The 27,656-nt window shown below is 36.9% G+C and overlaps 1 pseudogene; it reads right to left on the bottom strand.

Moving 5' to 3' along the window:
* Positions 1-3,829: 3,829 nt before the first annotated feature.
* The window catches only part of LOC139038213 (craniofacial development protein 2-like), a 65,479-nt pseudogene continuing 41,652 nt past the window's right edge, over positions 3,830-27,656 (bottom strand).

The raw sequence follows: 27,656 nt of genomic DNA on the forward strand, positions 1-27,656 counted from the left end.
GTTGGCTTAAAACTCAACATTCAGAAAACTAAAGTCATGTCATCTGGCCCTATCACTTCATGGCAAACGGATGGGGAAACAATAGAAATAGTGTGAGACTTTATTTTTCGGGGCTCCAAACTCACTGCAGATGGTGACTGCAGCCATGACAAAAAAAAAAAAAAAAAACACTCGCTGCTGGGAAGAAAAGCCATGACCAACCTAGACAGACTATGAAAAACAGAGACGTTACTTTATCAACAAAGGTCCATCTAGTCAAAGCTAGTGTTTTCCCAGTCGTCATGTATGAATGTGAGAGTTGAACTATAATGAAAGCTGATCACCGAAGAATTGATGCTTTTGAACTGTGGTGTTGGAGAAGACTCTTGAGAGTCCCTTTGACTGCAAGGAGATCCAACCAGTCAATCTTAGAGGAAATCAGCCCTGAATATTCATTGGAAGGACTGATGCTGAAGCTGAAACTCCAATACTTTGGCCACTTGATGCAAGGAACTGACTCATTTGAAAAGACCCTGATGCTGGAAAAGATTGAAGGTAGGAGGAGAAGCGGATGAAACAGGATGAGATGGTTGGATGGGATCACTGACACTTTGGACTTGAGTTTTAGTAGGCTCCAGGAGTTGGACAGGGAGGCTGTAGTCCATGGGGTGGCAAAGAGTTGGACACAACTGAGAGACTGAACTGAACTGATAAGCTTACATCTCCCCAAATTTATAATATACAAACAAAAGTATCCAACATATTTCTGTTGAATAGCTTGGTGTAAAGAACTGTTCTCTAGTTATATATTTTCTTTTGAAATTTATTTGCATATGCTAGTTAGTAGAGTAAGCCAGAAACCTCGCATCCCCACTTCCCTAATGATGATATGAAGAGGGAAAGAGCCATCAGGTTATACCAGTGCACTGAATGTTGACTAGATAATATCGTATAGTTTCTGAAAGTTGTTGACTATAGGATAAATAACTTTTACCTTTTTCGAAGTTCATTCAGTGTCTTCTTTGAGAAATGAAATAGCATAAAATTGAATAGTATATTCTTAACCTACAATTGGGGAGTCTCTTGACACTTCCAAAGATCTTATTATCTGAAAATTATTTCTAAAAGTTCTCTCCAGTATTTTTTTCAATGAATGTACAAAATGATTTTGAATCATTTCTACTGCAAATACATACAATTTTCTCAGAATCAAAATAGGTAAAAATATTGCCAAAGTACTTTGGCCTTAGTACACTGAAGATATTTACAATTACATTTATTTTGATTTAAAAATGAAAAAGACATAGTAACATGTACTAAAAAATCAGGTGAAAAGAAATCCTCATGTAAGCAATAGGAGGGGATTCTGGTCATACACAAAGTCTGAATAATGATGCAAGTGTATTTTGAAAAAAAGAAAAATAGGAAGTTTTTAATAATCATAAATTAACATAACAGACTGGGTAAATTAAAAAGTATAAAAAGCAATGAATATCTCAAGATAAAATTTTAAAACCTTAGCTCTTGCTGCAAGATAGTCTTAAGATCTCTTAAATAATAAGTGTTAATATAATAAATAATTTAGTAATGTTTTATATGTGTGTATATATATGGTTTATATATGAATATTGCTTTTGACTATGTATTTCCTGAAAATAAAAGCTGCATTATTTTGACTGTAAAGTATGTGTATGTGTATGTGTGTATATATTTATATACATCAGTTCAGTTCAGTACAGTCACTCAGTGATGTCCTACTCTTTGCAGCTCCATGGACTGCAGCACACCCAGGGCTCCCTATCCATCACCAATTCCTGAACTTAACTCAAACTCATCCATTGATTCAGTGATGCCATCTATCATCCCCTTCTCCTCCTCCCTTCAATCTTTCCCAGTATCAGGATCTTTTCAAATGAGTCAGTTCTTTCCATCAGGTGGCCAAAGTATTGGAGTTTCAGCTTCAGCATCAGTCTTCCAATGAATATTCAGGACTGATCTCTTTTAGGATGGACTGGTTGGCTCCCTTTGCGGTCCAAGGGACTCTCAAGTGTTTTCTCCAACACCACAGTTCAAAGGCATCAATTCATCAGCACTCAGATTTCATTATAGTCCAACTCTCACATCCATTCATGACCACTGGAAAAACCATAGCTTTGACTAGATGGACCTTTGTTGGCAAAGTTAAGTCTCTGCATTTTAATATGCTGTCTAGGTTGGTCATAAATTTTCTTCCCAGGAGTAAGCATATGTTAATTTCATGGCTGCAGTCACCATCTGCAGTGATTTTGGAGCCCCCCAAAATAAAGTCTGACACTATTTCCATTGTTTCCCCATCTATTTGCCACGAGGTGATGGGGCCAGATGCCATGATCTTAGTTTTCTGAATATTGAGTTTTAAGCCAACGTTTTCACTCTCCTCTTTCACTTTCATCAAGAGGCTCTTTAGTTCTTCTTAGCTTTCTACCATAAGGGTGGTGTCATCTGCACATCTGAGGTAATTGATATTTCTCCCAGCAATGTTGTTTCCACCTTGTGTTTCATCTAGCTCAGCATTCTTATGATGTACTCTGGATATAAGTTAAATAAGCAGGGTAACAATACACAGCCTGGATGTACTCCTTTTCCTATTTGGAACCAGTCTGCACTTGATCTTAGCCAAAAGGCCTAGAAGCGATGGAACCAGTCTGTTTTGCCATGACCAGTTCTAACTGTTGCTTGCTGACCTGCATACAGATTTCTCAGGAGGCAGGTCAGGTGGTCTGGTATTCCCATCTTTTTCAGAATTTTCTACAGTTTTTTTGTGATCCACACAAAGGCTTTGGGATAGTCAATAAAACAGAAGTAGATGTTTTTCTGGAACTCTCTTGCTTTTTTGGTGATCCAACAGATGTTGGCAATTTGATCTCTGGTTCCTCTGCCTTTTCTAAAACCAGCTTGAATATCTGGAAGGTTATGATTCACTTACTATTAAAGTCTGACTTGGAGGATTTTGAGCATTACTTGAATTCCATCACATTCTAGCTTTGTCCACAGTGATGCTTCCTAAGGTCCACGTGACTTCACATTCCAGGATGTCTGACTTTAGGTGAGTCATCATACCATCATGATTATCTGGGTCGTGAAGATCTTTTTTGTACAATTCTGTGTATTCTTGCCACCTCTTCTTAATATCTTCTGCTTCTGTTAGGTCCATACCATTTCTGTCCTTTATTGTGCCCATCTTTTCATGAAATGTTCCCTTGGTATCTCTAATTTTCTTGAAGAGACCTCTAGTCTTTCCTATTCTATTGTTTCCCTCTAGTTCTTTGCAGTGATCACTGAGGAAGGCTTTCTTATCTCTCCTGGCTATTCTTTGGAACTCTGCATTCAAATAGGTATATCTTTCCTTATCTCCTTTGCCTTATGCTTCTCTTTTTTTCACAGCTATTTGTAAGGCCTCTTCAGCCAACCATTTTTCCTTTTTTGCAATTCTTTTTCTTGAGGATTTTATTGATCCCTGCCTCCTGTACAATGTCATGAACCTCTGTCCATAGTTCTTCAGGCACTCTGTGTATCAGATCTAATCCCGTGAATCTATTTGTCACTTCCACTGTATAGTCATAAGGGATTTGTTTTAGGTCATACCTGAATGGTCTAGTGGTTTTCCCTACTTTCTTCAGTTTAAGTCTGACTTTCACAATAAGGAGTTCATGATCTGAGCCACAGTCAGCTCCCAGTCTTGTTTTTGCTGACTGTGTAGAGCTTCTCCATCTTTGACTGCAAAGAATATAATCAATCTGATTTCAGTATTGACCATCTGGTGATGTTCATGTGTAGAGTCTTCTCTTGTGTTATTGTAAGATGGTGTTTACTATGACCAGTGCGTTCTCTGGCAAAACTCTGTTAGCTTCTGCCCTGCTTCATTCTGTACTCCAAGGCCAAATCTTCCTGTTACGGCAGGTATTTCTCGAATTCCTACTTTTTCATTCCAGTCCGCTATAATAGAAAGGACATCGTTTGTGAGTGTTAGTTCTAGAAGGTCTTGAAGGTCTTCATAGAACCGTTCAACTTCAGCTTCTTCAGCATTACTGGTCAGGGCATAGACTTGGATTACTGTGATATTGAATGGTTTGCCTTGGAAACAAACAGAGATCATTCTGTTGTTCTTTTTTTTTTGTTGTTGTTGTTGTTGTTCTTGAGATTGCATCCAAGTACTGCATTTCAGACTTTTTTGTTGACCATAATGGCTACTCCATTTCTTCTAAGGGATTTTTGCCCACAGTAGTAGATAGAATGGTCATCTGGGTTAAATTTACCCATTCCAGTCCATTTTTTTCACTGATTCCTTAGATGTCATGGTTCATGGGGTCGCAAAGAGTCGGACACAACTAAGTGACTGAATTGAACTGAACTGAACTTCATTCTTTCTGGCATTAATTCTCCACTGATCTCCAGTAGCATACTGGGTACCTACCCACCTGGGGAGTTCATCTTTCAGTGTCCTATATTTTAATCTTTTTATGTTGTTCATGGGGTTCTCAAGGAAAGAATACTGAAGTGGTTTGCTATTCTCTCCTTCAGTGGACCACATTTTGTCAGAACTCTCCACCACGACCTGTCTGTCCAGCGTGGCTCTACACAGCATGGCTCATAGTGTCATTGAGTTAGAGAAGGTTGTGGTCAATGTGATCAGATTGGTTAGTTTTCTGTGATTGTGGTTTCAGTCTGTCTGCCCTGTGATGAGAAGGATAAGAGGCTTATGGAAGCTTCCTAATGGGAGTGACTGAGTGAGGGAGAAACTGGGTCTTGTTCTGAACAGCAGACTCATGCTCTGTAAATCTCTAATCCAATTTTCTGTTGATGGGTGGGGCTGTGTTCCCTCCCTGTTATTCACCTGGGGCCAAAATATGGTGGAGGTAATGAAGATAATTGTGACCTCCTTCAAAAGGTCCCATAGAGGCACTGCTACACTCAGTGCCCCCAACACTGCAGCAGGCCATTGCCAACCCACACCTCCACCAGAATCTTCTAGACACTCATGGACAAGTCTGGGTCAGTCTCTTATGGGGTCACTGCTCCTTTTCCTTGGACCAGATGTTCACAAGATTCTGTTTGTGCCCTCTAAGAGTCTGTTTCCCCAGTTCTGGTTCAGTTCAGTTCAGTCTCTCTGTCGTGTCCGACTCTTTGCAACACCATGAATCACAGCACGTCAGGCCTCTGTCCATCACAAACTCCAGGAGTTTACTCAAACTCATGCCCATCGAGTCGATGATGCTATCCAGCCATCTCATCCTCTGTTGTCCCCTTCTCCTCCTGCCCTCAATCCCTCCCAGAATCAGGGTCTTTTCCAATGAGTCAACTCTTTTCATGAGGTGGTCAAAGTATTGGAGTTCCAGCTTTAGCATCAGTCCTTCCAGTGAACACCCTGGACTTATCTCCTTGAGGATGGACTGGTTGGATCTACTTGTAGTCCAAGAGACTCTCAAGAGTCTTCTCCAACACCACAGTTCAAAAGCATCAATTTTTCGTCGCTCAGCTTTCTTTGCAGTCCAACTCTCACATCCATACATGACTACTGGAAAAACCATAGTCTTGATCAGACATACCTTTGTTGGCAAAGTAACGTCTCTACTTTTTAATATGCTGTCTAGGTTGGTCATCACTTTCTTTCCAAGGAGTAAGCGTCTTTTAATTTCATGGCTGCAGTCACCATCTGCAGTGATTTTGGAGCCAAAAAAAAAAAAAGTCTGACAGGGTTTCCACTGTCTCCCCATCTATTTCCCATGAAGTGATTGGGACCAGATGCCATGATCTTAGTTTTCTGAATGTTGAGCTTTGAGCCAACATTTTCACTCTCCTCTTTCACTTTCATCAAGAGGCTTTTTAGTTCCTCTTCACTTTCTGCCTTAAGGGTGGTGTCATCTGCATATCTGAGGTTATTGATATTTCTCCCGGGAATCTTGATTCCAGGTTGAGCTTCTTCTGGCCCAGCGTTTCTCATGATGTACTCTGCATATAAGTTAAATAATCAGGGTGACAATATAAAGCCTTGACGTACTCCTTTTCCTATTTGGAACTAGTCTGTTGTTCCATGTCCAGTTCTACCTGTTGCTTCCTGACCTGAATATAGGTTTCTCAAGAGGCAGGTCAGGTGGTCTGGTATTCCTATCTCTTTCAGAATTTTCCACAGTTTATTCTGATCCACACAGTCAAAGGCTTTAGTATAGTCAATAAAGCAGAAATAGATGTTTTTCTGGAACTCTCTTGCTTTTTCGATGATCCAGCAGATATTAGCAATTTGATCTCTGGTGTCTGTGCCTTTTCTAAATCCAGCTTGAACATCTGGAAGTTCTCGGTTCACATATTGCTGAACCCTGGCTTGGAGAATTTTGAGCATTACTTTACTAGCGTGTGAGATGAGTGCAATTGTGCGGTAGTTGGAGCATTCTTTGGGATTGCCTTTCTTAGGGACTGGAATGAAAACGGACCTTTTCCAGTCATGTGGCCACTGCTGAGTTTTCCAAATTTGCTAGCATATTGAGTGCAGCACTTTCACAGCATCATCTTTCAGTATTTGAAATAGCTCAACTGGAATTCCATCACATCCACTAGCTTTGTTCATAGTGATGGTTTCTAAGGCCCACTTGACTTCACATTCCATGATGTCTGGCTCTAGGTGAGTGGTCCGACCATTGTGATTATCTGGGTCATGAAGATCTTTTTTTTTACAGTTCTTCTTTGTATTTTGCCACCTCTCTTAATATCTTCTGCTTCTGTTAGGTCCATACCATTTCTGTCCTTTATTGAGCCCATTTTTGCATGAAATGTTCCCTTGGTATCTCTCATTTTCTTGAAGAGATCTCTAGTCTTTCCCATTCTGTTGTTTTTCTCTATTTCTTTTCATTGATTGCTGAGGAAGGCTTTTTTATCTCTCCTGCTATTCTTTGGAACTCTGCATTCAATTGGGAATATATTTCCTTTTCTCCTTTGCTTTTTGCTTCTCTTCTTTTCATAGCTATTTGTAAGGCCTCCTCAGACAACCATTTTGCCTTTTTGCATTTCTTTTTCTTGGGGATGGTCTTGATCCCTGTCTCCTGTACAATGACATGAATCTCTGTCCATAGTTTATCAGGCTCTCTGTCTATCAGATCTGGTCCCTTAAATCTATTTCTCACTTCCATTATATATTCATAAGGGATTTGATTTAGGTCATACCTGAATGGTCTAGTGGTTATCCCTACTCTCTTCAGTTTAAGTCTGAATTTGGCAATAAGGAGTTAATGATCTCAGCTACAGTCAGCTCCAGGTCTTGGTTTTGCTGACTGTATAGAGCTTCTACATCTTTGGCTGCAAAGAATATAATCAATCTGATGTCAGTGTTGGCCAATCTGGTGATGTCCATTTGTAGATTCTTCTCTTGTGTTGTGGAAGAAGGTGTTTGCTATGACCAGTGTGTTCTCTTGGCAAAACTCTCTAAGCCTCTGCCCTGCTTCATTCTGTACTCCAAGGCCAAATTTGCATGTTACTCCAGGTGTTTCTTGACTTCCTACTTTTGAATTCCAGTCCCCTATAATGAAAAGAACATCTTTCTTGGTTGTTAGTTCTAAAAGGTCTTGTAGGTATTCATAGAGCCTTTCAACTTCAGCTTCTTCAGCGTTACTGGCCGGGTCATAGGCTTGGATTACCATGATATTGAATGGTTTGCCTTGGAGACGAACAGAGATCATTCTGTCGTTTGTGAGATTGCATCCAAGTACTGCATTTCAGACTCTTTTGTTGACTATGATAGCTACTCCATTTCTTCTAAGGGATTTTTGCCCACAGTAGTAGATATAATGGTCATCTGAGTTAAATTCACCCATTCCAGTCCATCTTAGTTCACTGATTCCTAGAATGTTGACATTCACTCTTGCCATCTCCTCTTTGACCACTTCCAATTTGCCTTGATTCATGGACCTAACATTCTTGGTTCCTATGCAATATTGCTCTTTACATCATCAGACCTTGCTTCTATCACCAGTCCCATCCACAACTGGGTGTTGTTTTTGCTTTGGCTCCATCCCTTCATTCTTCTGGAGTTATTTCTCCACTCATCTCTAGTAGCATATTGGGCACCTACCGACCTGTGGGGTTTCCTCTTTCAGTATCCTATCATTTTGCCTTTTCCTACTGTTCATGGGGTTCTCAAGGCAAGAATACTGAAGTGGTTTGCCATTCCCTTCTCCAGTGGACCACATTCTGTCAGACCTCTCCACCATGACCCGACCATCTTGGGTTGCCCCACATGGCATGACTTAGTTTCACTGAGTTAGACACGACTGTGGTCCTGTGATCAGATTGGCTAGTTTTCTGTGATTATGGTTTTATTGTGTCTGCCCTCTGATGCCCTCTCACAACACCTACCATTTTACTTGGGTTTGTCTTACCTCGGATGTGGGGTATCTCTCCAGCAAAGCACAGCCACTGATCCTTACCTTGAACGAGGGGTATCTTCTCACGGCTGCCCCTCCTGACTTTGAACGTGGAGTAGATCCTCTTGGACCTCCTGCGCCTGCGCAGCAGCCGCTCCTTGGAGGTGGGGTAGCTCCTCTTGGCTGGGGCACCTGACCTCCGGGGTGGCATAGTTCCTCTAGGCCGCCGCCCCTGACCTTGGGTGTGTGGTAGCTCTTCTCCGCCGTGCCCCTGACCTGGGACGTGGGGAAGCTCCTCTCGGCCACTGCTGCTGCGCTGTCGCAGCCTGGCACTTTCGGTTGCTGTCTAGGTTAACAGTGACCTCCTCCAAGAGGGCTTATGTCATACCCAAGTCTGCTTGACCCAGAGCCCGTGTCCCTGCATCAGTCCACTGCTGACCTGTATCTCCACGGAGACACTCAAACACAGTTTTGTTTCAGTCTCTGTGGGGTCTTGAGTCTTGTTGTGCACAATTTTATTTGAGCCTACATATATATAATTTTTAAGTCAATAGTATATTTAAATAAATAGCATTACTATTATTCAAATCTTCAAAACTAATCATGTGTGGTAAGCATTTTTAATCTATTAATAATCTGTTAACAATATCTGACATGCATTTAAATTTGGGTATTTATTTCATTATCTTTACATTTCTTATTGGCTTGTTACCCCTTTATATCACATGCAAGCATTATGTTTCATCTCACATCCTAAAAAAGTAAAAGTGAAAATAAAAGCAGGTTTCACCTCCTTTCCTTTATGGACTACTCCATTCTTTGCCTTTCTCCTAAACCTCGATATATTTTCCATATTAACCATGTTTAAAATATCTCTTCTTATGTTGCTTTAAATGCCCTTTGAGCTTCATCATTCTGTCAAAATACTGCATCATTGTCATTAAGTGCCTGCATTGTCCACCTGTGGCATCCTGTACTTTTTAACCTCTACTCTGGAAAACTCATTTTCTACCTGGCCCTCACATCTCCACACCTTCCTTTCTCTGATTGCTTCTCCTTATACCTTAGACCTCCTTAGACCTCTTTACTGGTCATTAGCAAATATGGTGCTTGTTATTTTATTTTTCTTAGTCTGAATATTAGTTTTTCTGTATATGTTACCAAGCTTTCTCTTTTCTCTTATTTCCCAGCTAGTTCACTTTATCTGATGTCTGAAACAGCTGTTGAATCTTTTATTAAACTTTAATGCACATCACTCCAAATATGAGCTGGTGACTTTATCTTCTTTTAGAAATTTTTTTTTTAAAGTTATTTATCAATGAAGTTTACAATCTACCTAAGCGATACCACACTGTCAATATTTTTGTATCTTAGCTTTTTCTCAGTCTTTCCAAGATTGATATATATTTTCATGAAAACATCAAATCAATTTAATACTTTAAAAGTTTAATAATATTCATACTTTGTTACTGAACTAAACTTGAGTGTACTAACCAGATGAGTAGCAAAGTCAATCTACTGACACCAGGCTGTGGTGAACAAAAGTACAGTGTTTGTTGCTGGGCACTAAGCAATGGAGTTGGAGACAAACCTCAAATCCAATCCAACTTGGCCTTTTTTTTTTTTTTTTTTTTTTTAGTTGGAGGCTAATTAATTTACAATATTGTGGTATTTGCCATACATTGACATGAATCAGCCATGGATTTACATGTGTTCCCCATCCTGATCTCCTCTCCTGCCTCCCTTTCCACCCAATCCCTCTGGGTCTTCCCAGTGCACCAGCCCTGAGCACTTGTCTCATGCATCCAACCTGGGCTGGTGATCTGTTTCACCCTTGATAGTATACTTGTTTCAATGCTGTTCTCTCAAAACATCCCACCCTCACCTTCTCCTACAGAGTTCAAAAGTCTGTTCTGTACATCTGTGTCTCTTTTTCTGTTTTGCATATTGGGTTATCGTTAACATCTTTTTAGATTCCATATATATGCGTTAGTATACTGTAATCTTTCTGGCTTACTTCACTCTGTATAATGGGCTCCAATTTCATCCATCTCATTAGAACTCATTCAAATGAATTCTTTTTAATGGCTGAGTAATATTCCATGGTGTATATGTACCACAGCTTCCTTATCCATTCATCTGCTGATGGGCATCTAGGTTGCTTCCATGCCCTGGCAATTATAAACAGTGCTGCGATGAACATTGGGGTGCATGTGTCTCTTTCAGATCTAGTTTCCTTGGTATGTATGCCCAGGAGTGGGATTGCTGGGTCATATGGCAGTTCTATTTCCAGTTTTTTAAGGAATCACCACACTGTTCTCCATAGTGGCTGTATTAGTTTGCATTCCCACCAACAGTGTAAGAGGGATCCCTTTTCTCCACACTCTCTCCAGCATTTATTGCTTGTAGACTTTTGGATAGCAGCCATCCTGACTGGCGTGTAATGGTACCTCGTTGTGGTTTTGATTTGCATTTCTCTGATAATGAGTGATGTTGAGCATCTTTTCATGTGTTTGTTAGCCATCTGTATGCCTTCTTTGGAGAAATGTCTGTTTAATTCTTTGGCCCATTTTTTGATTGAGTCATTTATTTTTCTGGAATTGAGCTGCAGGAGCTACTCTATAACCCACCTCCCAGAATATTGGAAATAAAGCAAAAATACACAAATGGGACCTAATGAAACTTAAAAGTTTTTGCACAACAAAGGAAACTATAAGCAAGGTGAAAAGACAGCCCTCAGAATGGGAGAAAATAATAGCAAACGAAGCAACAGACAAAGGATTAATCCCAACTTGGCCTTTGAATTAGGGTCCTTTTTGGGGGGAAGAACAAAGATAATTGGGAATCAGATAGGGGAATATCTTACTGGGAATAAGATAATTTTGGGAATCAGAATGTGTCTGGTTGATGATTCTCTGGCTGGGTTGTCCATGGCTTGGAGTCTGTTATCTCATCTTGCCCTTGAGAAACAACCTGGGTTTGTACATTAATGATGAGATGAAAATGAAAGTCACTCAGTCATGTGCATTAATGATGAGATGAAAATGAAAGTCACTCAGTCATGTCTGACTCTGACTCTTTGTGATCCCATGGAGTATACAGTCCATGGCATTCTCCAGGCCAAAATGCTAGAGTGGGTAGCCTTTCCCTTCTCCAAGGGATCTTCCCAACCCAGGGATTGAACCCAGGTCTCCTACATCGCAGGTGGATTCTTTACCAGCTGAGCTATGAGGGATGCCCCATGATGAGATTTATAACAATTTTAGTAAACTAATGATGTTACCAACAACAGAAACCTTAGTCATCTGATTATGGTAGATTAGTGTTCACTTAGTGCAGGATTGAGGTCAGAGGGACATAGAAGGGAATAATGTTTGGGGTAGAAAGATTAATTATAAACTTGATAAGAGAACGTGTCAAGTTACTAAATATTCACTGGAAGGACTGATGCTGAAACTGAAGCTACAAAACTTTGGCTAGCTGATGCGAAGAGCCAACTGATTGGAAAAGACCCCCTGAAGCTGGGAACAATTGAAGACAAGAGGAGAAGTGGACAACAGAGGATGAGATGGTTGGATGGCATCACTGACTCAATGGACATTACTTTGAGCAAACTCTGGGAGATAGTGAAAGACAGAGAAGCCTGGCATGCTGCAGTTCAGGGGTTGCAAAGATTCAGACCCAACTGAATGAGGAGCAACAATAACAAAGCAGAAACTGCAAAGGGGTCAAGCATTCAGGCATTTAGTCCCTCAGGCAACCAATTTCAGTTGACTTTGATCTGGTCATGTAACTCACTTTTGAACAATAGAATGGAATACAGGTGATTCAGTGTAGTATCTGAGGCTAGATCATAAAAAGCCTTGCAGCATCTTCCTAAACTTCTTGTTAGGCTTGCTTCTTTTCTTTTGATTCTACCTCCCAGGAGCTAGGTATTATGCTTTGACAAACTCAACTTAAATGCAGAGGTCAGAAGCAGGAGTTCCAGTGAACATCCCACGTGAGGGCCCAGGCAACAGTCAAGCCACTGACAGTCTTGAGACTTAACCACCTTGGCCCAGCTAGTGGAACTGTAGGATTATTATAGTTGAGATGCTACTTGACTATAATCATGTGAAAAATCTCAGTCATAAACAATTCAGCTAATTCCAGTGAAGGAATCACACTCCTTTGCTTCCATTGTATGGCTTCTTGTGAATTGTTAAAAGCACTTGCCATGATTTATGGCTCCATTTCAACCCTCCTAAGTAAATAATTCTTTATTAAAATGTGTACAGTATAAGTATTAATATAATTATTCTGAGATACAGAATACAAATAACATAAATGACATTTACGAATGACATATAATTTTTAATTAAATTTTAAGTATTGGAAATATGAATGATCATATAAACAAATGCAGAAATTCACCTTTCTGTGTATCTTCCACAGGGCATTGATAATACAGATGATATCATAAGGAGGTATATCTATTACCCTTTTATTGCATTCAAGCCAATGTATTTGAAAAATTCACTTAGTTTTAACTTGAATTAAAATGTTTTGTTTTCATTTTTTACACAGTGAGCCATAAAATTGAATATAGTAGTAAATGTTTTTAAATAATGCCTTTAAGCTCATCAAGGTGAACTAAACACAGCATAAAGAAACAAAGAGCAACATAATTAACTGTAAAAGAAAGTCTTTTTAACAATTTAAGCTGAAAAGATTAATTATAACATGTTAATTTTAGTTTGAAGAAATTAATATATCTGGGTTCTAGGTTTATTTGTTTTCACTCAGAAAGAACTTATCTGATAATTTAAAGACTTTGAATATTTATTTCTATTATTTTTCCTGGGCCTACTGACTCGTTTAAAGATTGTTCATGGCCAAATTGCAAATATGTAATATTTATCTCTTGGTTTATCTGAAAAAGGAAGCCTTATATCCTAGCCAAACTTTTCCTAATTATAACTTTTAGCATTTTGTGGAAGTAGCAGGCATAATCTTCAGAGTCTTCCAAGCCTGTTTACTGACAGAATTTACTGATCTTTCTAAAGTTCTTTCCTCAGTGGTGTTAATTTTAATTTTTAATTTCATTAGTTAAAAATGTTTTTCCATTTATTTTAACAAAGACATAATCTCATATGCTGGATTAGATCATAATTCTTGTATGCTTTGAAATTGAAGACTATTTTATAATTTTAGTATTATATCTCTGATTTGGAGGAGGTCATTGGAAAAATTTTGGTTTTTAATTTAAGCTTCATGTTCCAAACTTTTTTTCTAGAGATTCTGACTCACAATATCAGAGATATAAATAATTAGCCAACCACTTGATTCTCATGTGACAGTCTTGAAAAATATTATCAAGTTATTGATTAATTTATTATAACAAAAGCTTATTATGGGGCAGATTTTAGACATTATTGATATTTGATTTTGAACACAAAAATATCAGTTCAAGGAATGAGGAAGATGATTTCCACTCCAACTGTATATCTCAAATGTACACTTTCTTGAGGTTACTTACGTTCTTTACTCAAAAAGCCACTGTTATTTAGTCCACTCTTTAAAGGATTTATGAGATTCCTGAATTTTGCATAACATGTTAAGTCTTGATAAATATATTTTATCTTGAAGTGCTTTTGAAAAGAAGTATGTGAAAATAAAGATATTTTTAGAATTCTATATTATATTTAGTTATTATAGCCCCTCATTTGTAGCATGACACTTTAGTATCTAGCTAGATCTAACAATTTATTGATACTTTTATATCAATATCAATAGATGGACAATATAAATGGTCAAAAAAATAGTGTAGATGTGAAAGAACAAATGGTCACATCAGATTAGTTTTTATATTTTTTCATTACCTCTGCCGATTTTTCTCTCTGCTCTTATTCTTGGTAAACAGCTCACCAGGTACTAAAATATTTTAGCTTTTCAATATATATTTGGCTTGTCAGAGTTTTTTTATTAGAGAATGATTTAGTGAATACAAAAAATCTTAGTTTATGAACATCGCCTCCTACCTTTCTAGTTGAGAAAATAGAAAGTCATTTTTAGAAAAACGGATAGACCTAGTATTATATTCCAGCTTTTTTTTTATATTCCAGCTTTTTAATGATTATCAAGTTCTGCAATTTGAATAGCTAATATTCAATTCAATTAAAATTTCAATATAATGACCTGATTGCCAAGATAAATGGGAAAAAATAACAACAAGAAAAATTAGTATTGAATATGCAAATAATTGAATTGTATCCCCCCTGTCATCATGTACCAGAAATAACTCAAATATATCTTAAGGTATAAATATAAGAGCTAATAAAAGACCTCTTATGGGAAAATATATGCAAGGATCTGAAATTATATAGTGGTTTCTTAGGCATGTTACTAAAAGCTTAAAAAATAAATATAAAATAATTAAGTGTACTTAAAATGAAAAATGTGCTAAAAAAGGACACCACCAGGAAAATGAAAATACATTTTTCAAAAATATGCAAATGGATAACAAACACATTAAAAGATGTTAACTATCAGTAGTGACTAGGGTAATGTGTATCAAAGCTATGAAGACATACCCTTTACACCCATAACCAGAAACATCAAAAATAAAAAGTGCTTTCAAAGATGTAGAGAAAATGGAGTCCTCATACACAGACAGTGGGAATGTGAAATGGTATACTAATCTTGAAAGAGAGTCTGGCAGTTCCTCTAAGTTTTAAAACAAATTTACCATATGAAACAATAGTTCTAGTTCAAGGGACATAAAAATTTGCATGAAAGTATTTGTAACAGCACAGTTCATAATAGTGAAAACAATTGAAATGTCCAACAACTGAAGAGTGAGTAAATAAAATGTTGTATAATCCTATATAGAATATCATTTGGCAATAAAAAATGACTGAAATACCAATACATACTACATCATGTATGGCCCTAGAAAACCTATGCTAAGAAAAAGTTTTCTAGTGACCAAAGATGACGTATCATTATGCTGATCTCATATGCCCCAAATAAGCAAATCTCTAGAGGCAGAAAAGAAATACATAATTGCCTATGCCTGGGAAGTGGGTTAATATGAATGGCAAAGGAGTGATGCCTAAAATCCAAGACATTAAAGGAGAAGATATCATCTCTTAAGAGAAATATCTTTTAGTCTTCATCTATAATGTTGCTCCCTTTCCATTCAAGCTTTTTCAATAACAACAACAAAAAGACATTTTTATATTGCTTGCCACAATCTAAAATTATTTCATATATTTGTTGATTTGCTTGTTTGTTGCCTGAAGGAGAGTTGGTAATCAATAGTTTAGTGAAGTATGAGTGGGTAGTTAAAATAATAAAATTATGAATTATTATTTACCTAAAATATAGAGCTTTTCCTTTTTTTTTCTTTTGGAAAAACTACTGGTTTTTCCAGTAGTCACATATGGATGTGAGAGTTGTAACATAAAGAAAGCTGAGTGCTAAAGAATTGATGCTTTGAACTGTGGTGTTGGGGAAGACTCTTGAGAGTCCCTTGGACTGCAAGGAGATCAAACCAGTCCATCCTAATGGAAATTAGTCCAGAATAGTCATTGGAAGGACTGATGCTGAAGTTGAAGTTCCAATACTTTGGCCACCTGATGTGTAGAACTGACTCATTGGGAAAGACCCTGCCGCTAGGAAAGATTGAAGGTAGGAGGAGAAGGGGATGACAGAGAATGAGATGGTTGGATGGCATCACCGACTCAATGGACATGAGTTTGAGGAAGCTCCGGAAATTGGTGATGGACAGCAAAGCCTGGTGTGCTGCACTCCGTGGGGTCGCAAAGAGGCAACACCATTGAGAGACTGAACTGAACTGAACTGAAAATGTAGAGTTACCTAATCCAAATTTACCAGTTTTATACATGTCCATATTCAGTCATACATATTTTTTAAGATAATATTGGGCAAATAGGCACTGCATTTTGTTTCATAAATTTCATTAGTAGTTAACTGCTGCTTGTTAATGCCTATTATTATTAGAAAGGATAGCTGTATGGAATCACTGCTTTAGCTGGTGACCGTAATGAATAACATCATTAGTTTAATTTTTCCACAAATTCAAAGAACTTAGAAGGAATATTAATGATAAGACCTATCTATGACCACACCACAAAAAATTGTGATATGAATAACACTAGTCTTCTGCATTTTTATTAATAACACAAAAGTATAACAAATTGATCACAGCTTTTAAATGTCTGAAGATTACAGTTCCATAGCCAAAAAGTGGAGATTTGGTGGAATTTAGGAAATCTCATGCTAGAGTGCATGTGTCTTGTTCCCTTTTACACTACAAGGATTATAATGTCATCACTTTTCTAAAGTTCTAGAAGCTGTTGCTGTTTTCCATACTCCTGAATGAAGAAGGAAATATCAGGTGCATTGGGACATATGCCAAGATTATCAGGAAACGATACTGTTATTTAGCCAGAAGACTGGTGAGCAGTAAAACCGGACAACATTTAGATTAGGCTAAGAAACCATGGAATGAGATGAAGTTTCCCGGTTATTGCTTTTTATTAATTTACTAAAATTTCTGATTTTAGTTGTATTTGAGATCATTGATTTAGAGTCCTAGAAATTGAAACTGAATATGCATTAATATACTGAATAATTTACACTAAATACCTAAAACTGAAATTATAAACCATTTAAGTAGATACTTGTATACTTATTTTTAAGAAATTAAGTAACTCCATCCAATAAAAAGGAACTATTTTTCTGTTTGAATTATATTACCTGTCTAAATTCCTTGACTCAGTAAGTTCTTATATTATCCACATGTTGCAGAATAGATATATATTTTTCCCATATATATATATCATCTAGGAAGTATTTTTATCAAATGGAGATAAATTAGATTAACAGAAAGAAAATGAGGAACATTTTGCAAATCTAAGCATTTTTACACTCCAGACTTGCATTTTGTAATAATTTAAGCCAACTTCCGAGTCCTCAATATCTGTCTTTTATTAGATGGGGACATCCCACACAATGTCCACAAAAAGTGATTAACATGAAGATAGGGAATGATGGAGCCAAAAAAGGATAAAAACTCCTAGACAGGGGGGAAAGATAACTTTTAGTTTTACCTATCTCTACCTCCCTTTGTTTTTTGAAAACCAAGTGATAGATGAGAAAGTAATGACATAAAAAGCTATTTGAGAGATTAAAGAGACTTTGTCAGTGTTATAGATTTTGTATTTCTCATCATTAAGACCAGAAACTGTGTTTTAATTTTGCTTAAATCTGTAGTCTATTTTAATTTAATTGAAAACCTAGAAGGAATAGGAAGATATTGCCTCTAAAATCTTTGACCTCCTAGAAAGAATGTACAATATAAGAGTTAGCTTTGATGCATGATATAAGAACTAGCTTTTATTGTGACTATGAATAATGTTGCTATGAGCAATTTCATTCAACATTTTCATTTAAAAATAAATGTGCCCTACTAACCTTGAAAAGCAGATTAAATTAAAATGAATATTTCTTAATCATTATACATTTAACTAAAACTTTAATTAGATGGGCTCTAATAGTTCAAAACCAATAGGTTTTAGAAATAGTTCTCAAATGTTCAGCTTAGTTTTCTTCAATATAATGATTTGTATATGAGTTCAGGAAACTTTCGCTCTTGAAGCATTAAAATAGACCAACTAACTTCTAACATAATCAGATACCTCTTTTTTTCTTTCTTTATAATTAAAACAAAGTCTCTGTGAAAAGAAAAATAAATGAAAACTACAGTGTTACACTGAGAAGCAAACTGGAAGGGTCACTTATCATGCTAAAAAGTTTAAGATGTTGTAGATTTAGAAAACGGAATATTGATCTGCTTATTTGCCAATGAAGACGGCATGTCCATGAAGAGAACAGATAACAAAAAGAATAACCTTTCTTGGCCAAACAGCTGAAGAAAGCCTTGAAAGGGCTGCTGATATTTTTATTACAACATTAGGTAAGGTTAGTAATGAAATGCATATATATATAGCTTTTCTATCAAAATTAAGGACATCCTTTTGTTTTTCACATTAGCTATTCATAAAACTCAATTAAGTTTTGAAAATCTGCTTATATGGTTGGAGGCCATTATATTTTTAAGGTGAAATTTTAATAGAATTAAAATATTATCTGTAATTAGAAGTCAGAAATTATTTTTTCAATTGAGATGGAAAAATAATACTCATAATATATTTAGCAGTATATTGGTATATAGAACCTATACAGATGACACCTACCATTAAGGAAATTGAAATTCTGATTTGGTTAGCTTTTGGTTGGTAAATATCTAGATAAATGTTAAACATAAATATATGTCTTTATAACTTATCAATGTGTATGTTAGTCGCTCAGTTGTGTCCAACTCCTTGCGACCTCATGGGCTGTAGCCCACCAGGCTCCTTGTTCGGTGGAATTTTCCAGGCAAGAATAGTGAACTGGGTAGCCATTCCCTTCTACAGATCATCCCAACTTAAGGATCCAACCTGGATGTCCTGCATTGCAGTCAGATTCTTTACTATCTGAGTCACCACATATAAGTGATTTCTTAAAAATTAGTACTCCTCTATGTAATTTCTTAATTTATCTACAGCAAAATAAGTATTCAAATATGCTCTTACCTGATAATGTATGTCTGATAATAAGACAATTGATGCTATTTATGTTCAGTGATACAATATAATTTTTGAAATGAGTATACCACAATAAATATTTCTAATAATTTGGAAGTCATATAAATATTTCTAATAATTTGCAGGGCCTACAAAATTGTGGTATGCCTAGCAACTAAAAATTAAACAAAATTTTATTTTATTTAAAAATTTGGATTGAAAATTATGGTAAATTTACTATGAATGTGTACAGTAATAGCCAGAAAATATCTAGTGCCATTTTGAGATATATATTTAAAAGACTAGAAATTAAAGGTCTAGATATTAATACTTCATGTATATCCAGTATTAAGCAGTCATTTTCTGAATCATATTTCAAATGCTCAACCTGCCAAGCATCCAGAAATGAGATAAAAGTATAATGTAACTTAGTTATTATCAGGAAATTTGAAAGGAATTTGATTTGGTGACAGGATTGGAATAGAATACCATGCATTGGTTGGAACCAGAATTAGTGTCTCAGAAGCAATGACATTTAGCAAAAATATGTGGAGAATAAGTTGAAACTTATAAAACAGAAAGACATTTAAGATATAGGAGATGTAATGCAGGAATACATTGGTAATTTCTGTTTTTAAATGGTCTTAAATCAATTTAGAAAGTTTATTTCTAGATTTTCTTCTTTCACTGGGCATAAACTAGAACTTGTTTTATTTTTGTCCCGTGCTATATTAGTCCCTGTTTGATATGTAATGAAATAGTCTCACACATACTTCATGGCTTTTAATATGTATCACTGATAATGCTTAGTAAAATTAACACTTTGTTAAATTCAAATTCAGATAATGATTTAAAGATTAATTGTGTGAGTATAAAAATAGGTCTTTTTCTAATACCATTGGATTTTTCCTTACGACGCTTTTCAATAAGGCTTCCCTGATAACTCAGCTGGTAAAGAATCTGCCTTCAATGCAGGAGACCCCAGTTCATATTCCTGGGTCAGGAAGATCCCCTGGAGAAGGGATCGGCTCCCTGCTCCAATATTCTTGGACTTCTCTTCTGGCTCAGTTGGTAAAGAATCTTCCCACAATGCGGGAGACCTGGCTTTGATCCCTGGGTTGGGGAGAGCCACTGGAGAAGGGAAAGGCTACCTACTCCAGTATTCTGAGCTGGAGAATTCCATGAGCTTTTCAATATTCAATCATTTAACCATATGAAGATTTCCTATAAAGCTTTTTGAACTATTTCAAGCATTGTCTGTAATTACATGATTTTAAAATATTTTTAGCCAATTTTTAACAATATATTATTCAACAATAACTGAGTTATATAAACATTTTAGCATTATCAAACTTTGATTTTTCAAACTCATGGTATAAACCACATTACCTAGCTTGATCTTTCTATTAGGGAAAAGTACTTAGAACTTAACATTTTTGAATCATTTCTACTTCTTCCTAACAAAGGGGAACTTATTATTTTTTTTTCAGTCTCTGGGTTTTGCAATTTATATTGTATAATCCATAATACCATGTCATTAAAAATAATGTTGGTAACAGAAGAATATAAACATCAATAAATATGTTTTTACAAACTTTTAAATCCAAAAATGAGACATATGATGAGAAACACCTCAGTATTTGTAAGAAGGTGAGCTTGTTTTTGCTGGACTGTGGTTTTTTATATCATTTCTGGTTGGCTTCTAAGAAGTCATCAAAAGGTCCTATATCCTGTAATTCATAGATTCAGTGATTTTTAAAAGGGTTGTGGGTTTGAGTATTCATAGATCTTGACATTTTGCTAATGCATAAACACTTTGGAATATCAAGTTATGTCACAAATTTATCCTCCAACTTTACCACAGTTACCTTTAACATAGTATTTAAACTTTAAAAATGAGACAGTATACTGATATTACCATTCGTTAATACTGAACCATAAATATTGAACCCAAGGTCAACCCTCTGTACTGAAAACATCTATATAAGTTTGAAGCCAAACTATCCAGGAAAATTTGATATGAATATGATAAACTATAATCTCTACTTTACTTAGTATGAATATTCACATTTTACTAGAAAAATTGCTTTTGATTTTACTGTTTTCCCACAGATTCCTTGTAAATCTTGCTCATTATAAACTATATACAATCTTCCAAAATCTGAAAAGTTCTGAAGCTCAAGGCATGTCTGTCTGTAAGGATCAGAGAAGCTATTCTATGCCTATATAAAAATAAAATATTAAATTTACATAGTAAATAAACTTCTATATTGTACTTGTTACTGTAATGCATGCTTCTATAATATCAGCAGTTTATAGATAAGAATATTATCTCTGTCAACATAACATTTCAAGACTACTATAACTAAGCAGTCACCTCTTAGTCATGTTATGTTTGTTTCTGCAGTCCAGATTGCTTCCTACGGATTGGTCAACCCTTAAGTATCTAGATTACCAGCTGGTCTAATGGAGTAAAGTGTATGGAGTAGGAATATTGGTTTCCTAAAGCTTTTTCCTGGAAATCTTGCTCATCAATGTGTCTTGACTTCTAAGTCTGAGAACTACAGGGTCACACTACATGCTAAAGGAATGGAAATATAGTCTGAGGTTGTACAAACACTTTTGAGATACATGTATCTATTATGAAGAGTAAGCATAGATTTTTTGTGGGTAGAAAATGTCTCTTCCACAGGTTATAGTTATACTATGCATTCAACTACTTAATTTTTTTCTATTTTCTATTTTAATTCACATCCCAAATTGTGTTTCATAAGCTACAAAATTTAAAAATATTATTTGTTGTTATGCTGTGTGAGTTGGTGGTGGTTTAAAGAATGAGAATATGTAGCATTTTTCTTCTCAGCTTACTTAAAAGATAAAAGTGACAAGTAAGTTTTCTCCTTGCTTTCTCTATTTCAGTTTCTATCCTCTCAAATCAAAGACCCTTTGCCTACATTTGTAAATCGCTATAGGATCCCCAAAAACCTCTCTTTAGAATGTCACAATTGCAGATTTTAGAGTCCCCTAGGAAACAGTATGCACTTAGAATTAAACATAGCATGTGGGTAGATGATTAGCATGCTTTTGTCAAAAGGGAGTTTCAGTTATAAGATAAATAAGTATGAGGGATGCAATGTACAATATGATGACTGTGGTTAACACTATTATATATAAGGAAGTTGTTAAGAGAGTAGATCCTGAAAGTTCCCATCACAAGGATACTTTTCTTTTCTTTTACTGTATCTATATGAGATGATTTTTTGGTCGCTAGGGTTCAAATCTTTGTGACCCCATGAACTGCAGCTTGTCAGACTTCCCTGTTCTTCATTATCTCCCAGAGTTCACTCATATTCATGTCCACTGAGTCTGTGATGCCATCCAACCATCTCATCCTCTGTCATCCCCTTGTCCTCCTGCCCTCAATCTTCCTCAGCATCAGAGTATTTTCCAATGAGTTGGCTCTCTTTGAGTCAGATGGTCAAAGTACTAAAGCTTCAGTTTCAGCATCAGTCTTCCCTATGAATACTCAGGGTTGATTTCCTTTAGGATTGATGTGTTTGGTCTCCTTGCTGTCCCTGGGACTCTAAGAGTATTCTCCAACACCACAATTTGAAAACCTCAATTCTTTGGCACTCAGCCTTCCTTATAGTCAAACTCTCACATCTATACATGATTACTGGAAAAATCATAGCTTTGACTAGACAGACTTTTGCCGGCAAAGTGATGTCTCTGCTTTTTAATATGCTGTCTAGGTATCATAGCTTTTCTTCCAAAGAGCAAATGTCTTTTAATTTCATGGCTGCAGTCACCACCTGCATTGATTTTGGAGCCCACCCCACCCCCCTCCCCCCCAAAAAAAAACCTGTCAGTGTTTCCACTGTTTCCCCATCTATTTGCCATGAAGTGATGGGATCAGATGCCATGATCTTTGTTTGTTGAAAGTTGAGTTTTAAGCCAGTTTTTCACTCTCCTTTTTCACCCTTACCAAGAGGCTCTTTAGTTCCTCTTCACTTTGTGCCATTCGGGTGGTATCGCGTGCATATCTGAGGCTGTGGATATTCCCCTTGGCAATCCTGACTTCAGCTGGTGATTCATTCAGCACAGCATTTCACATGATGGAGTCTGCATGGTGTGCTCTGCCTCTCTTTTTGGCCAGAATCTAAACAGAAGATTAGCAGCAAGAAAGCAGGGGAAGTCAGGAGCAGGAAGAAAGAGGAGTGAGAAGGACCAAGTCCATTGAATCACAGTAGATGTCCAGCCTGAAGCAGGTCCAAGCTGTTCAGAAAGAGAATAATTAATGATAAATCAAGTCCAGAATTTTGAATTAATATCTTGGTTTGGACATTCCATTTACTGAATTGGGACTGCTTTGTGATTCAAAGTTGCTGGAAGTTTCCTGACTTCTAGTTATGAAAATATCAAACACCAAACCATGTACAAAAAACTTGAAAATCAGACACATGTAAATTCATTGAAGACCTACTAAGGCAGGAATAATTCAAGAAAGCAAGCTTTTAGAGAAGTGAGAAACATGAGTGAACTGGGCTTTTATAAAATTCTTTCCCTATGAAGCACTAGGGAAACAGAGAAGCCATGAAGAATACAGCAGATTGAGAAGCAGAATAAGATTGAGAAGCTGAGCAGTTTCCTAGAGTTATTTTGTGTATTGCAGACTTAATATTAATCTTTGAGGTCCATTAAGGAGACCTGACCTAATAAATATCTCAAACTTTAAGCTGGTATACCTAAAAGTTAAAACTTATAGTAAAGAAACAAACAAAAAATCTTAGACTTGACTAGCTCAATATCTCATCAGAATAATTTATCCTACCTATCCTCAAGACATATGTAACCAACTATGGAAAATGATCACATACTTCAAGTTACATTTAAAAGTTTACATATATTTGTCTTTCAATCAATTAGTAGTAACAAGCAATATTTCAAGCTATAACAAATGAGTGAAAGCCAAATGAAACAGAAGATAATAAAAACAAAATTTTAGGATTGCAAAAATTTTAGATTGACATATATGGTCTTTGGAAAAAAAAACAACTGACTACATATATTAAAAATTGATTATGGTCATTTATATAATGTATATAATATCCCGAAATACAAACACAACTCAAAATGTCTGTTAAGAAAAAAAGTATTTACATTATATGTGATATTTTCATAAAATTGAACATTTTGCACAGCAATGAAAACAAACATGCTGATTCTCTATGAAGCAACAAAATAAAAATATGAGCATATAGAATTTAGTGGGAAAAGTCATGTACAGAAGAGTCCCTAAAGTGTGATTACATAAATTTTTCTAACAAAAAACGAATGCATAGTCTTCACTTCAGTTCAGTAGTTCAGTCTATCGGACTTTTTGCGACTCTGTGAACTACAGCAGGCCAGACTTCCCTGACCATCACCAACACCCATAACTTACTCAGGCTCACGTCCATTGAGGAAGAGATACCATCCAATCATCTCATCCTTTGTCCTCTCCTTTTCCTCCTGCCTTCAATCTTTCCCTGCCTTAGGGTCTTTTGCAATGAGTCAGTTCGTCATATCAGGTGGTCAAAGTATTGGAGTCAGCTTCAGCTTCAGCACCAGTCCTTCCAATGAACATTCAGGACTGAATTCCTTTAGAACTGAATGGTTGGACTCCCTTGCATCCCAAGGAACTCTAATGAGCCTTCCCCCAAAACACAGCTCAAAAGCATTATCTTTAGTACTCAGCTTTCATTATAGTCCAACTCTCACATCCATACCTGACTACCAGAAAAACCATAGCTTTGACAAGACGGACATTTGTCAGCAAAGTAAGATCTTGCCTTTTAACATGCTGTCTAGATTGGTCATAACTTTTCTTCCAAGAACCAAGCATCTTAATTTCATGGCTGCAGTCACAATCTGCAGTAATTTTGAAGCCCAAAAAATTAAAGTCTGTCACTGTTTCCACTGTTTCCCTATCTATTTGCCATGAAGTGATGGGACCAGATGCCTTGATGTTAGTTTTCTGAATGTTGAGTTTTAAGCCAACATTTTCACTCTCCTCTTTCACTTTCACCAAGAGGCTCCTTAGTTCTTCACTTTCTGCCATAAGGGTGGTGTCATCTGCATATCTGAGGTTATTGATATTTCTCCTGGCTATCTTGATTACAGCTTGTGCTTCTTCCAGCCCAGCATTTCTCATGATGTATTCTGCATATAAGTAAAATAAGCAGGGTGACAATATATGGAATTGACATACTCCTTTCCTGATTTGGAACCAGTCTGTTGCTCCATGTCCATTTCTAACAGTTGCTTCCTGACCTGCATACATATTTCTCAGGAGGCAGGTCAGGTGGTCTGGTATTTCAATCTCTTTCAGAATTTGCCACAGTTTGTTGTGTTCCACAGAGTCAAAGTTTTTGGCATTGTCAATAAAGCACAAGCAGATGTTTTTCTGGAACTCTCTTGCTTTTTTGATGATCCAGCAGATATTGGCATTTTGATATCTGGTCCCTCTGCCACTTCTAAATCCAGTTTGAACTTCTGGAAGCTCACAGTTCACACACTGTTGAAAACTGTCTTGGAGAATTTGAGCATTACTTTACTAGCATGAGAGAAAAGTGCCATCGTATGGTAGTTTGAGCATTCTTTGGCATTGCCTTTCTTTGGGATTGGAATGAAAACTTACCTTTTCCAGTCCTGTGGCCACTGCTGAGTTTTCCAAATTTGCTGGCATATTGAGTGCAGCACTTTCATAGCATCATATTTTAGGATTTGAAATAGCTCAACTGGAATTCCATCACCTGCACTAGCTTTGTTTGTAGTGATGCTTCCTAAGGCTCACTTGACTTCACATTCCAGGATGACTGGCTCTAGGTGAGTGATCACACCGTTATGATTATCTGAGTTTTGAAGATCTTTTTTGTATTGTTCTTCTGTGTATTCTCGCCACCTCTATTAATATCTTCTGCTTCTGTCAGTTCCATACCATTTCTGTCCTTTATTGAGCCCATCTTTGCATGAAGTGTTCCTTTGATGTCTCTAATTTTCTTGAAGAGATCTCTAGTCTTTCCCATTCTATTGTTTCCCTCTAGTTCTTCGCAGTGATCACTGAGGAAGGCTTTCTTATCTCTCCTTGCTATTCTTTAGAACTCTGCATTCAAATGGGTATATCTTTCCCTTTCTCCTTTGCCTTCTCTTCTCTTCTTTTAACAGCTGTTTGTAAGGCCTCCTCAGACAACCATTTTGCCTTTTTGCATTTCTTTTCCATGGGGATGGTCTTGATTACTGCCTCCTGTATAAAGTCACGAACCTCCTTCCATAGTTCTTCAAGCCCTCTGTCTATCAGATCTAATCCCTTGAATCTCTTTGTCACTTCCCCTGTGTAATCATAAGGGATTTGATTTAGGTCATACCTGAATGGTCTAGTGGTTTTCCCTACTTTCTTCAATTTAAGTCTGAATCTGGCAATAAGACGTTCATGATCTGAGCCATAGTCAGCTCCCAGTCTATTTTTTGCTGACTGTATAGAGCTTTTCCATCTTTGGCTGCAAAAAATATAATCAATCTGCTTTAGATATTGACCATCTGGTGATGTTCATGTGGAGTCTTCTCTTGTGTTGTTGGATGAGGGTGTTTGCTATGACCAGTGCATTCTGTTGATTAAACTGTTAGCCTTTGCCCTGCTTCATTCTGTATTCCAAGACCAATTTTTTGCCCATTATTCCAGGTATTTCTTGGCTTCCTACTTTTGCATTCCAGTCCCCTATAATGAAAAGAACATCTTTTTTTGGATATTAGTTTTAGATGGTCTTGTAGGTCTTCATAGGACTGTTCAACTTCAGCTTCTTCACCATTACTGGTTGGGGAATAGACTTGGATTACTGTGATATTGAATGGTTTGCCTTGGAAATGAACAGAGGTCATTCTGTTATTTTTGAGATTGCATCCAAGTTCTGCATTTTGGACTCTTTTGTTGACTATAATGGCTACTCCATTTCTTCTAAGGCATTATTGCCCACAATAGTAGATATAATGATCATCTAAGTTAAATTCACCCATTCCAGTCCATTTTAGTTCGCTGATTCCTAGAATGTCAACATTCACTCTTGCCAACTCCTGTTTGACCACTTCCAATTTGCCCTGATTCATGGACCTAACATTCCAGGTTCCTATGCAATATTGCTCTTTACAGCAATGGACTTTACATCCATCACCAGTCATATCCACAACTAGGTGTTATTTTTGCTTTGGCTCCATCCCTTCATTCTTTCTGGAGTTATTTCTCCACTGATCTCCAGTAGCATATTGAGCACCTACCTACCTGGGGAGTTCGTCTTTCTGTGTTCTACATTTTTGCCTTTTCATACTTTCATGGTGTTCTCAAGGCAAAAATACTGGGCCATGCTCAGTAAGTCTTTAGTCCAATTTTCTGTTGATGGGTTGGGTTGTTCCCTTGCTGTTGTTTGACCTGAGACAAAACTATGGTGGAGGTTGAAAATAATGGCAACCTCCTTCAAAAGGTCTGGTGCATGGTCTGTCACTCTCAGCGCCCCTGACCCTGCATCAGGCCACCGCCAACCCACACCTTCACCAGACTCCTGGACACTCACAGGCAAGTCTGGGTCAGCCTCTTGTGGGGTCACTGCTGCTTTCCCCTCGT

This window comes from Odocoileus virginianus, chromosome 14, assembly GCF_023699985.2.
Source record: "Odocoileus virginianus isolate 20LAN1187 ecotype Illinois chromosome 14, Ovbor_1.2, whole genome shotgun sequence".
NCBI classification, from domain to species: Eukaryota; Metazoa; Chordata; class Mammalia; order Artiodactyla; family Cervidae; genus Odocoileus; species Odocoileus virginianus.